Source organism: Protopterus annectens, chromosome 3.part1 (genome assembly GCF_019279795.1).
Source record: "Protopterus annectens isolate FY-2018-M chromosome 3.part1, PAN1.0, whole genome shotgun sequence".
NCBI lineage: Eukaryota > Metazoa > Chordata > Ceratodontiformes > Protopteridae > Protopterus > Protopterus annectens.
The window spans coordinates 182,107,485-182,122,595 of record NC_056732.1 but is presented as its reverse complement, the minus strand read 5'-3'; positions in this window follow the sequence as shown (position 1 = coordinate 182,122,595).

Genomic DNA, 15,111 nt, shown 5'->3' with positions numbered 1-15,111 from the left:
CTCCAACCTCCCATTCACACCTGCATTTCAGTTCATTGTCCTGATTTCTGTGTTTCCCATGCAGTATGCCTCATTACCAGATGGGTTTTCCATCAGCAGAGAAGAAAACTTGTAGGCCGTGCTGTAGGAGAGGGATAGCTTCTTGAGCTAGGGTGAGGTGGAGTTGGTTAATACTAGGGTTAAAGCCACGGTTACCCCTAATTATTACCAGGGATGTCAGCATGCAGTGATGCCAGCATACAGCTGTGCACAAGCCCTTATATGTGCAGTGCAGAGAGTTTACTGATACACCTATTAGCTGCAGGGTGTTGCACTGCATCTTTATCAGTTTCCAGACAGAAGCAAAGCTAGAATGGCTTATCCCCTTCTCCTCTGTCAGAGTGGGAAGTTAGCTGTTCAGGCCTATCTCTACATGCTAACACTTCTGTTTCCCGGATTGCTAAACACTATACTAAACATATGCCAGCTGAGTCATGACTGAATCTTGGTGTGCTGCATATGTAATTTATTATTGGTTCTGCCGAGTTTTTACATATCAATATTTCTACAGATTTTAATGGTGCTCTGCACACTAAGATATAAGCAGTTAGGGTGACTGGATATCTTTAAAAGAACAGTGCACATCCACCATATATTTAAAGGGATGCTGCTAAAAGATAATTGCAATTGGTGTCAAGGCTATCACAGATAAATATTTTTTTTTACACATTAACTTCACAATATGGATCTAGATTTCATAATGAGAAAATAATGTGAACATGATTTACATACTCATCTTAATGTAATCTGTTACTGAGTCTGGGGCAACTACTGGTTTGCTGTACTTTAGCAATGTTGAACCCACACGTAATTTTCAGGAAGTTGCAGTTATTAACCAATTGCATTTTGCATTAACATATACAAAACTTTAATCCAATGATTTGTAATATCTTTAAACATCACCAGACTATTTTATTTACTTGTCCTGTTATATCTAATGGGTGAATTCCCAAGTTTCACATTTAAAAATGTAGATAATTTAAAGTAATAGCTTTGTTAAAGTTCTTTTCAATCACTAAGCATAAGCCTTATTTATGGTGATATTAAGTTTTATGCTTGTAAATTCATCAACATTAAGAATATTTTTATCCAGGAAAAAACGAAAATCAGTCTGTAGGGAGACCGCAACCACAACAGTTTAATGAACGTCAGTACAAAACTGGTACAACGTTTTCGTCAGCATTATTCCCTGACTTCCTCAGATACACTGATGAGTTGCACAAGCAGTTAATATATAATGTTCAATTAGCACTAATTAAAAAACATTGTTTAATTGAAATTTAAAGCAATAAAACCGGTTTCACTCCCAGCGAAACTGTTTTACCAAAAAACTATATAAAACACATGTAAATATAATGTATAGATCTAAAACTGTATCCTGGGTAAATGCTTTGTAAAAGATGTAATTTATACTTTACTAAAATGACTTTACATTTTCATTAAAAACCTTTTTTTAAAAACCTTTTTGAAAAAAAACAATTTCACAACTTAGCAGCCTTCAACTTTAACAATGGTGCAATGGATATGTTGTCATTCAAGCCAGGTATTTTGTTGGCTTCCAATAGCTTCCCGGTGTTATAATCTAATCTCCCAAGGACCCCCTCCATTGTCCCTATGCAGGGTCTCCAATACAAAAAATTAAAATCTAGCCTGGTTGCATACCAAGGTATGTCAAAACAGGGCATTGTTAGAATTTTGTCTCTGTATTTCATACAGGTGTTCGTATATCCTGCACTTCAGATGCTTTTCTGTTTTACCAACGTAAAACTTGACACTTCTGACATAAAGCTAAGTATATCAGCTCTTGACTATTACAATTGGAGTAGGCGGATGCTGTTATCCACCTATTTCTGGCTGTAATATATATTTTGTCAGTGTGTGATATATATTTACATTGTGTACAAGCCCCATACCTATATGTTCCTTTACGTTGGTTGGAGTATCCCTTAACCGAAGATTCTTGCTCTAATATATTTTTGATGTTGCTCCCCTTATGGAAAACTGTTCTTGCAGTTCTTCCTTTTAAATTGCTAAGGTCCGTGATGTCTTGGAAGTTTTCCCATTCTTTTTCTACTATGTTTTTAATGACGCCAGAATTAGCACTGTAATCAGTGACAAAAGATCTTTTGAACCCATCTTTAGAATCTTGCTCTACACTGGCACTTGTAGATTTTTCTACATTACCTGTACCAAAAATTGGTTTGTATTTGGCATTCCTGCCATCTGTGACCTCTTTACTGATGTCTGAAATAAATTCTTCGGGGTACCCTCTCTTCTGAAACATCTGTGTGACCTTTGAACATTCCTGTTTGTAATCAAGGTCATCTGAAGTCATACGTGATGCTCTAACAAATTGTCCCTTGGCCATACCTTTCTTTTGGTGCCTTGGGTGGGAACTATTATAATGAATGTAACTGTTTGAAAAAGTAGATTTCCTATAAATAGTGGATTTAAAACCTGTATCGTCCACTCTTATTAATACATCTAGGTAATTGACCTACTTGGTGTTGACCTAATGTGTAAAGGTCAAAAAGTCAGTACTAAAATTGAGATGTTTTATAAAATCCTCTATCAGACCTGTCGTACCTGTCCAAAAAATGCAGATATCATCCAAAAATGTGGAATAAAACGTCCAGTATTTACTGTATTTGCTGTTTAATACATACTTCTTTTCCCATACAGAATGGACTATGTCTATGTAAGTAGGAGCACAATTAGCTCCCATAGCAACCCCAGATGTTTGTTTAAAATATTCTCCAGAAAAATACAAGAAATTGTTGTGTAGAACCAGGTCGGCTAATTCCATAACCAGAAATATATCATTGTCACAAGCCCCTGGATTATCTCTCAATGCTTCCTCTAACCAGGCTAATCCCATATCATGCAGTATAACAGAAAAAAGATAAACTATATCAATAGTAAGAAATTGTAAATTGGGAACATTAAGATCAGGGGTGATTTTGCCCAAAAATTCCCAGGAATCTTTGAGTAAGTACTGTTCTTTGCCCCACAGTTGTTTAAGCTTCTAATCTAGGAATTTGGATAAAGGGGATATCTTAGATCCCTGGGCAGATACAATGGGCCTAAGTGGAGGATTCTGAACATCTTTATGTATTTTAGGTACTCCAAATATTGAGGGTACCCTAGGATTCTTGTTTTCAAGGTATGAGTATGTACCAAAGTCTATAACCCCTTGATCAAATAAATCCTTAATAGCTAAATCTATTTTTTTGTATGATATGTTAATCTCATTTATAGACACTGGCCTATAGCGTGTTTCATTGTGTAGAATGGTATTCATTTTACCTTCATACACGATTTTATCCATAAGGACTATACCTCCCCCTTTGTCCGGTTCCATGACTCAGATGTTGGAATTGTGACTTGATTCAGTAAGTAGATCTTGTTCAGCTGTACTAAGGTTCGGTACATATCTATTGTGTCTATAAATGTCCCTGATTCATTTCTCTATTCTTAATTCTAAATTTCTCAACTGAGGATGCATAGGGGGGTTAAAGGTACTAGACCTTTTAGGAGTAGATATGTCTGTATTGTGAGTTTCAGGTCCATAAAGGTTCTCCAAATTTAATTTTCTAATGAAAATTTTTAAATCCGTGATGACTCTAGTAATGTTACTATTACGCTGAGGAACATATTTAAAGTCCTTAGTGAATAGGCTAAAAAGTCTTTCTGTAATAGAAATTTCATTATTGTTGTATATGTGAAAACCTACCCTGCTGATAACTTCGTAATTATCACCTTTATAATCTACAACAATGGGGGTGTGTGGGTTCTACCACTTCTGGTTCCTGTTCTTGTTGTAGCCCCCTCCCCCCCCGTAAGGGTAATTGTACTTGTAAAAATGGTTAGAACCTTTATTGTTGTATTGGTTACGAATCCTCTCGGACTGCCTTGGAAGAGGTTTTTGTACTTCGGTGTCCTCATCTATCCTGTCACCCCCCTTACCCATGACTGTTTCTGTCTGTAATAAAACCCTCAGAGTTGGAGGTGTAAATTTCATTACAATCCCTGTAATAGGTAGAACGCATGGGTGGGGGTGCTGGATATTGTATACCTTCCTGATATTCTTTGATTTCACGGTTTAACTTTTTATGTTTTCTGTTAATAATTTCTTGACATTTTCTGTCTATTTGCACCCTTATATCATAATATTTTTCTTTTCTAGTTCAACAGTAAACATTAAATCATTGACAACAATATTATTATATCTCTCAATGTCACCTTTAAGCTTACAAATATTTTTATCCAACCAGTGCTGTTTAATTTATATGCTAGTCATGCAGTCATGATACTTAGATTTAGTGATGTACTCTACTTGTCCTACATTTTCCCAGGTATTCAAAAATTCTGCATCTGTGACCACGGCCTAGTCAGTACTATTTACATTACATTGGTTACAAGCTGCAATGTTTATTACTTATGCATGTGCCAGGCCATCGTGCATGACAAGCAGCTGGTCATTTATGCTATCCCACAGACCTACAAGCAGATCATGTTAGGTCACCTCACAGCCAGATTAAATTATGAGCAGCTGAGGTAAACACTGAATGTGAATGAGCACCTCTGGTGGTCATTACAAGTCTGCACACTTGCTCAGGAAAATGAGGCTGACTATGCTGCTGTAATGTGCAGCAAAAAATATGCACAGAAATGTTCCATGAAAGGGAAAATGCTATGGATGGCGAAGGGTGGGGTAGAGGTTTCACTATAGCAACAGAAACAACAGAGACAAACAGTAGAATGCAAAGGGAGTAGCCCACCAAAGCAGAGCTGCAAAACACAATGAGAATGTGGTATGAAAATACTCAAACATAGAATAATGTAAAACTTAGACTGAAGAGATGTGATACAGTAAATTAGCATGATGATGTGCCGATCGGTACCAGTCCTAACAACATCAGAGTGTGAGCAGTGGACCTGCACTATAACGTGAATGTCATTAAAAAGGAAAATATGACACCTTCAGGGAAGTATATCCTCAGCTCTCTAACAAGGTAGTCATAAAACACACACATCAGGGAAATGTAGCACATTTGCAAACTGATACAAAGAAAATGAAAGATAGGCCTCAAAAGATTTGAACCCATGCCTGTCTTACTGATATTCTCTATACCAGTGCATTAAAAAGGAAGGCCACTGGAGTAGGCAGACTAGAAAGGGGTCATAAAATATGTATATCAGGGAATTTTAGCACATTTTCAGACTGATAGCAAAATAAAAAATAGCTTTGAACCCATGCCTTGCATACTGACATTCTCTATACCAGTTCATTTGTAAGGGGAGCCAGTAAAGCAACCAGACAAAGGAGTCACAAAACATACATATCAGGGGACTTCACAAAAAAATGACATGCATTTCAGTTTCACAGTTCATATCCTTTAGAAAATTAAATGTTAACATAAAACCTTTTATTCCAGCAATTTTCTAAGAGCAATATTTAACATTCATCCCTATTTTTGAACCTTTGTCCCCCCATTCTTTTTGGTGTTGTCCAGACTTTTTGAGCTAAGAGGTTGGAAGTATGCAGAGGACTCAACACCCCCACCCAATGCATTGACACAGTACAAGTCATTTTAGGAGTGCAATAAACCATTAAAGTATTTAGAGTAACGTCATTAGCTTCATTTTATTTCAGCTTTGCATGGTGAGTTGCAGTGATGCTTAGCTCATGTGCATGAGTGATGGTAATCTCCAAAGTGTGTGACATGGACTGGGCTTCACTTTTGCCATAGGACAAGAAGTGTTATGTCTTGTTGGTTATACGTCTAAAATGGTATTGCTCTCTGTGATCTCTTGTTCAGTTTATGACCACAGAAAGATGATTTTTTATAAGCCCTTTGTGGGCACATGTGTGTTGTGTCTATCTATTTTTGACCTCATTATAGAGTAGGAATGGGAGTATAGGCAGAGATGAAAAGGGTACGGGAGCAGAAGGTAGAACACATGGTAAATAAATATGGAATGAGCAGGATGGTGGGTGGGATAGGACCACAGCTCTCAATTTGTTAGGTCAGTAAGTAATCCTGGAAGATTGCAGCAATACTTGGAATTATTTAATGACTTCAATCCTCAATGATTTGTCAGAACCTACACTTTTTATGCTGAATAATTGGAGCCCATCATGTGTACATTATTCACATATATCTGGGAAGTTGAGAAGTATAGGTGGGAACATTTATTTTGTGCAACAGGTGCACTCTTATTTATTTTTTTAGAGAAGGGAAAGTCAGAGGCAGGGGTGGTGTAGCAGTTAGCGTTGTTGCCTCAAAACAAGTAGTTCACCCATTCGATTCTCGGCTGCAGCACCTTCTGTTTGGAGTCTTTATGTCCTCCCCTCGGTATAGTGATGTTAAAGACATGCAGGTAGGTGCGAGCATGACTGCGTGTGCCTTCCTTGAAGGTTGGGCTTCGAGCTGGCAACTCGGCACCATAAAAATCCACTGCTAATGATTAGCAGACCAGAGTTCTGCTGTGGCGACCCCTAACTGGGAAAAGCTGAAAGACATTACTTTTTAGAGAAGGGAAAGTCAGGGAAGTGAAGGCAGGGAAGTAAGCAGATGGTAAGAGGGAGAAGTTAGTTAGCAGAGAAAGACAGACATGACTGACCATGTGTGGGGTAACATAAGGGGGGGAAGGGGAAGTTAGCAGAGAAAGACAGACATGACTGACCATGTGTGGGGTAACATAAGGGGGGGAAGGGGAAGTTAGCAGAGAAAGACAGACATGACTGACCATGTGTGGGGTAAAATAAGGAGGGAAGGGAAAGTTAGCAGAGAAAGACAGACATGACTGACCATGTGTGGGGTAACATAAGGAGGGAAGGGGAAGTTAGCAGAGAAAGACAGACATGACTGACCATGTGTGGGGTAAAATAAGGGGGGGAAGGGGAAGTTAGCAGAGAAAGACAGACATGACTGACCATGTGTGGGGTAACATAAGGGGGGGGGGAGTTAGCAGAGAAAGACAGACATGACTGACCATGTTTGGGGTAAAATAAGGAGGGAAGGGGAAGTTAGCAGAGAAAGACAGACATGACTGACCATGTGTGGGGTAAAATAAGGAGGGAAGGGGAAGTTAGCAGAGAAAGACAGACATGACTGACCATGTGTGGGGTAAAATAAGGAGGGAAGGGGAAGTTAGCAGAGAAAGACAGACATGACTGGCCATGTGTGGGGTAAAATAAGGAGGGGAAGGGGAAGTTAGCAGAGAAAGACAGACATGACTGACCATATGTGGGGTAAAATAAGGAGGGAAGGAGAAGTTAGCAGAGAAAGACAGACATGACTCACCATGTGTGGGGTAAAATAAGGAGGGAAGTTAGCAGAGAAAGACAGACATGACTGACCATGTGTGGGGTAAAATAAGGAGGGGAAGGGGAAGTTAGCAGAGAAAGACAGACATGACTGACCATGTGTGGGGTAAAATAAGGAGGGAAGGGGAAGATAGCAGAGAAAGACAGACATGACTGACCATGTGTGGGGTAAAATAAGGAGGGGAAGGGGAAGTTAGCAGAGAAAGACAGACATGACTGACCATGTGTGGGGTAAAATAAGGAGGGAAGGGGAACACAGTGTTGAAGGAGACATCTGACAGGGGGAAGACAATGGTGAGGGGAGGATTATACAACATAAATGGGGTGGGAGGAGATCCAAAAGCGAAGAGAACACCGGGTTGGGGCATGAGACTATTTTTTCAGCCAGCATAGACCCAGTGGGAAATTATTTTTCACCCTGGGAACTGCCACCACTGTGTTCTGCCTTTAAAGGTGCAGTTATTGTTAGGTAGGGAAGTGACTCATCAAGTTGCTGAAGCATGGTTTCCATGTTGCCAATGTGGGCATCCAGCCTCCTGTATATTATTTCCCCATAAGCTCTGTCAGCTCCTGACAGATAACAAAAGCATCACCTCTACTTGAATTGCTACCAGTGGTTGCCACTGTACCACTCTGCGACCCTCCGGTACGGGGCTGTCTGATGCAGGTGGTGCAGGTAGGGCAAGAGTTGTGAAGGCAGTTGTAGCAGGTTTGAGTCCCAGATGTGCTGGGTGTCTCTAGCAATGCTGCTACTGTTGCCACCTCTCGGGAGATGACAGGCCTTACCAGTGGGATAGGTGCAGGTTGATGTGCTGCTCCATATAATTGAAACAGAAACAGAGAGTAGAAAAAAAAAAAGAGAAAGGATAGCAACAAAGAGGATGGAGGAAGAAAAATACAAAAACAATGAATATTGCATTCTTAGCTATGTTGATAGTGATACAGTAAAGCAGAATGATAATAGTAGGACTTGCACAGGTATGTCATCAACCTGTTTGTATGATTATAATGTATGAAGCAGCTAATGCAAAAGCCATCCACACATGCAGTCTGACATAAGAGAATAATAACTACAGCCGTTATTTATCAAGACTTCACTTCTGTGCTTGTAGCCAGTGATACCATTTGACTTTTGACAATAACAAACTGTACATATTCATAATAAATATGCTGATCACAAAATATCTATCCAGCTAAAGTGGTAGACAAGGGACAGATAATTCTATTTTACATTATGAAATGGCCAACAAACTACTACTCATGGATATTACATATATGGACCTTGTAATTGTGCATTTATACTAGTGGAACAACAAATATACTTTGCCCTGATAATAAAACATTTTTTGGGAAGGGGGAATTGAACTCATAGTCATCATAATGAATTCAGTATACATAGAACTGACATGATGATCCACCTGTCCGCCTATACAGGAAGAGGAATTGTCTGATGAAGTCTCCCAAGTTGAGATGAAAGCACTTAAGATGGTGTTATGTGCATCAAGTTGTTCATTGTGTTTTCACTTTTATTTTTTTATTTTGTATTACACTGTTGAATTTTCCAATTCATTATTCGTGCAGTATTAGAAGTGGGTTGCGAATTGCTTTATGCAGTATGTGCCCCCATTGTCTGTAGTTATAGGTTATTTGTCATCCTAAAAGATGGTATACTGACTGTAGTGACTAAAGTGCACCCTACCTTCAGCCTCCCATCAGCTAAGGAGGTCAGGATTGTGTGGATTCAAGTCACTGTAATGGCAACTACACTGTTTCCCCATGCGCCATGCATGGAATTCCAGTAGCATGGGTGACAGCCTTGCTCAAACTATTCCAGGTATCAGCTTTAATGTGACTTGTTATAGCCCTCCTGCAGGAACCCCCAGCTGTAATACTTATGGACGATGTCCAGAAAAATCTTGGACTCCTTCTAATGTCATCTCTGTGCTCTAAAAAGAGCATACCTTCTCCATCCATAATTGTCTTTCATTCAAAGACCTCATGAAAAATAGCAGGAAATTCTTGTCCAAAACAGCTTTCATGTTTCACAGCCTCTGTGCAACAAAGGGCATTTGCATGATGGATGGCAAAATAATAAACTATAGGCACGGTATTATTATATAGGCACTGTATTATTATATAGGCACTCTATTATTATGCTTCCAGTGGCACGTTAAGGTGTTAAATATGGTAGACCACTATCCATCTGTTTGCTACTGAGAATACCTTCTCTACTATGACTTAATCTTCGGAAGGTTAATAATAGGATGACAATCCTGTGAGCCGTAATTTGTTCCATGCACCATTCTCACAATGTTTATAAGGTGTGCTCATCACTCAAACTGAGCAGTTCAGAAACAGTCATGAGATGAGCCCTAATTAAGATAGCAATTATGCCTAGAGGGGTGAATCTCCATTCATTACTGGAGAAAACTACTGTGAAAGAGGTTTGAATCCTGCGAGCTGATTTTGTTGAAAACCTTCCTTCTGAGTCAGATATCTGTTTCTATAAAGTAAGAACTACTTCTTACATAATTTATTCAGTTGTACACCATGTGTTTTGACTGTTCTTTGTTCCTGATGCCTGTGAAGGATGTCAGTTTGTCAGTAATTTTAAGATGTGTTTATCAAAGTTGTCTTAGAAGGAACATTGCAAGTGTACTACAAGTAGTAAACTGCAATGCTGTTAAGGTAGATAGGAGAGACCCACCTGGGCTCATATTCTGCATGCCTTGCACATATGTAATTAGCCACAACCTTAGTTACATTGGTATTCTAATGGCCAAGGTTCTTTAGTATCGGTTCTGTAATATTTTTGTGGGGAATATGTGCTAAGTACATATATGATGCTTAACATTTTCTTAAAGGTTGTGGGTTGAAATATATAACTGTCAGGCTCATCTGTTAACATTGATGCTTGTCATGGGGATTCCTTTGCTCACGGTCTAACTTTTATACCTAACAGGTACATGGATGCTGCAAACACACTCATGGATTTTAAGGAATATTCCAGAAAATTAAATTTCATGGTGGTGTTTAAAAATGTTGGGTCAGCCATGCAACCATTAAGGATATCCAGCACTTATAATCCCCTGATTCACCCTGTGGTTATCTGTTTTGAAAAAAATCTGTGAGTTAGATATTCGTAACTTGGCACGTTTGAATGGCAAGGTAAGAAAACATACTTTCAAATACAATCTTTCTAGAGAAGAAACAGTGAGATTAAATGATTATGAAGCAACAAAGAAATCAGGACCATGCAACCTGATAAAGGAGATGGAATGGTCATAATGAATGAGTGTAACTATAATATGAAAATGAGGTCCATTTTTGCATCTGGAGGTGTCTGTGAATGAGTGCAATGTTGCATACAATAGAATAAAGGCAAATCTAAATGACTTATTCATTGACCAACAAATTTTGATTGATGATTATAACTATCTAAATGTGATGCATCCTAAGATCCCCCACATGTTTGGTTTGCCTAAGATACATGAAAATAAAGACCAACCACCTATGTGACCTATTGTGGTTGGCCGTGGTTCTGTCACCCAGCCTTTGGCTAAATTTATGGACACTAGATTAAAAAGTTTGGTTACCCAAGAGGCACATAATTCGTGGGAACTTATACCAAAAATGAATGACCTTCCCTTCAAAGACATTTACACCTTTATAATTGTGGACTTGTATTCAGTCATTCCCCACGACTTAGGACTGAAATGTTTTCTGAATTTTTGATGGAGTAGAATATTCCACAAGACCAAATTAATGTTTATGTCAATTTTTTGGAGATTGTACTGAAAAATAATTTTGTTAAATTTGGAGGTGATTTGTTCTTACAACAAACAGGGATAGCCATGGGCCCAGCATGTGGAGATCTTTTTGCCTACATTATTATGATACAATGGGAGAAAACGTTTGTATTTGACTCCTCTTTTTTTGCATCATGTAGATTCTACACACGCTTTTTGGATGATATTTTCATCCTGTGGGATGATGAAATGCACAACATCCCCCAATTTTTGGCATATATTAATCAAACAAAAGAGTTTCTTGCATTCACCTATGAAAGTAATGATGTGAACATAGCTTATCTGGATATATGGCTGGACAAGGGCAACACAAACAGAACATTCACCTCCAAAATTTATAGGAAACCCACATATTCGAACAATTTTCTCCATTTTGACAGTTTGCACCCTATAACAGAGAAAAGGGCAGTGGTCAAGGGCCAATTTGTGAGGGCAGCCCAAATGACCATGGAAGATACTGCCTTTTGGGATGAGTGCATATTGCTGAAAAACATGTTTTTAAAACGTGGCTATCCTACAAAATTTGTAGACAACTTTATGCTAGAGGTGATCAATAAACGTGAGTCTCATCATTTTGTGCTAATTCTGGGAAGCCCTTGTGTGACCAACAATGGAAGTCAGGAAGTCCTAGATAGTGGGGATACTACATCAATCCCACCCATGGCTAAGGCCATGAACACAAACACAGAGGAATTCTTTTATTGCAACCTATTCTACTGAAGGCCTCTCTGTAAAATCAATTCTTGAAAAGAATTGATGTCTTCTCCGGCAAGAGAATACCATTAGTGATTAGGTTGGGTCGGGTCCACGAGTGGTGTTCAAAAAGAGCAGGAATTTGAAAACAATATTAGAACACAGTTGGTCCAAACACCAACGTAATCAAAATTCTGAATTTATGGGGATGAAAAAGTGTGGCTGTTGCCCTTACTGGGCCAATATTCTGGTGTGCCATGAAATTGCTTTGAACAACCAGGTGGTCATTATAAGAAACAGATTCAATTGTTGTACAACAAAGGTAGTGTATTGTGCAATGTGTATGTTCTGCCCCTGTTTTTGCATAGGAAAAATGGACAGGAAACTGAGGGACAGAATATATGAGCATTTATATGAAATCAGAATGAAAAAAGAGCCCTCTACAAACACATAAAATGTTACCCACACCACATGTTCAAATTTTGTATTTTAGAACAAATGCCTTCCAACAGTAATGAAAGTCCATGGACCTTATTTCTGGAAAAATGTGAATTATATTGGCAGTTGCATTTGAATGCCAACAATTGGCCTGGACTCAATGAACATGTTTCAATAATGTTTGCTTAAGTTAAAATCACTAGAAAGATGAGCCCTAAATACAGGGTTTATATTTTACATGTTTACATACTTTTGTCTTCATTTTTCTGATTTTATAGGGAATGCATTTTGTGCTATTTTATATATATTTTCTTTGTTTACAAATTTTGTCAGTTGAATTGACTCAATGCTACACACTGTGAATTTCTTTGTGGTGGCTCCTTTAAGATGATGTTTCATTTCCTGGGGGCTTGGCAGTCATGTGATTGAACACAAAAGCTACAAATTGTGTGTGTACTTCCAGCAATGTCTATCTGATGAAGTTCATGTATTTTTGTGAATAAAAGCACTTACCTCTCATAGTTTTAAATAGATTTTTTTATTTCAAAAAGTTTCTAGATTAAAGTTCATCTGGATTTTATCTGCAGCAGTTTGTTTACTTGGGTCCTCCATTTGTGTTTTAATTTGTATTTCTTCAGTTTGTTTTCCGGCCAAGCCTATTAATTCCCATGTTTTCCACACAAACAGAGCAATACCTAAAAACAGGGCCCTAAAACAAGCAAGGGATATGGAGGTCCATCCATAGCCACCCTCAAACCCAAATTTATGGATGCAGAAAATGGAAGGGCCTGCAATCTCCATGGGTGACAGTTCTTAGCTTACCATGCTTCTGATCATCTCTTTCATAACCATGTTTGGGCTGAAATCATCAGTGATGTAAATGTAGTGGGTGGTCATGATCACAGCTATGACATGGCAGAGAAATGGAGGGCAACTGGTGGTGGGACATCAACTAAGTCATCTGTTTCTAAGAGTTCCTGTCCTCACTAAAAGGCAGTACCACCTCCACAGAGTTCCGCAGTGCAGTGTTAGATGTTTCAACCACAGATAATGCAGTCCTACTTCACATTATCAATAGCTGCAACTCCTCCTTAACACATACACAGTGTAATGTTCATTAAATCTGTCTGACTTATGGTATACTGGTACATTGCATATCCAGGTTCCATGTTCATCTGCATGAAGTATGGCCAAGGGTATTAATTGTTATCACAGTTTTATAGCTGTAAAGATATCAGTTGCATGTGTACTTGAGGAGCTGGGTCCTACTTACACTGTTTATTTTTTGCTTTGGTGCATTCACAGGTGAATCTTCATCTGATACCAGCACTGTGGAATTGCCCCCATCTGATGCTGGAAGATTATCGGCCATGATAATGATGGTGAGGATGAGCTGGCATGGTCAGGAAGTGCATAGTGTGTGTTAGATATAGGAAGTGTGATCCTGAACCCCCCTATATGAACACAGTCTTTATGCCTGTGGATACCCAAGAACATAACCACGTAAGACTGGACAGGTTGATGTGGACACTAAAGATCAGGAAAGTATGGTGGTCCCCAGATCAGGGATGTCTGCATCTGTCTCTAGCACTAGTGAGCAAGGGCATCCACAAAAAGGGGGTTGGTAATGGTGCCTGCCAGACGTATGCTTTCCTCACTCTGAGGTTTGTGTGTCAGTAGCTGCTACCCAATGTGTGTGCAGGGCTTTTGTTGGAGGCACAGTCTAGGTGCTCCAGATCCATAGCAGAGGTAGTAATTGAGAATGATACAGGCTGTGTACGCTGACCTAGGGGGAGTGCATAACCCATGTGTTTGAGTCATTAGAGTCCCTGAATCCCACATTGGACTGTGCAGTGTCTTCTTAGGGTCATCTGTTAGGATCAGGTGGCCATCCTCATGGCTGGTCATCTGCTATATCCACAGATGCTAACCAACATGGCCATAGCTGAGTGAGATCGTGCTCCCACACTGCTAGTAGTTCCACAAAAACACTGATTCTGGAGGTGTCTATGGCCAGAATAGGCTGTCTCTGTGGTCACTCTCAGCTTCTTGTTGACACATCTGCTAGTGGATGTCAGTCTGGGTAACGCAGCACACCACTATTGAGCCAAGGTCATGATACAGCCAGTGCAGATCCTGGCAGGACCACATGTTATGATCTGGGATGTGCATGGGAAGCTGAACCCTCTGTCATGCATGCCCTAGACTTGTCCAGTAAGTTGCAGTGATGCACCACATGGTAAGGCTGTGCCCCTGCATACATACACACTGAGGCACAGGCTAGTATTTTTGTATGTATCACTTTTACAATAGTATATCTGCTTAAATGTTGTATAGTTATGCTGTAAAGCTATGTGCAATCTCCTGCCTCTTTGATATACCATGGCATGCTGTGCCCATCTCTGTCTGGCATGGTCATTCCCTGCTGTTTTCTCCTCTTCTGTCTCCTCGTCTGTCAGAGCTTCTGCTGCCTGTTGTGCTGGGAACTACTATCCCTCCAAGAGGCCACCCTATTGTAACTGTTTCCTAACTGCAATATTAGGCAATATAGTGCACACAGTCAGTATTTTGCAGACATGGTGGGTCATACTGCAAGGCACCACCAGTCGTATACAGACAGTGAAAACATGACTTCAGCAGCCTGAGCACATGCTCTGTAATAATCCTAGTCATTCATACAAACTGTTGGTAAATGTCACATGTGTGTCATGTGTGTGAGCTGTGAAAACTGTCTGGGTGCATGTACACCCATTGTAGATGTTACCATGTACATTACAGATTAGCTGGCAGTTGATGGAG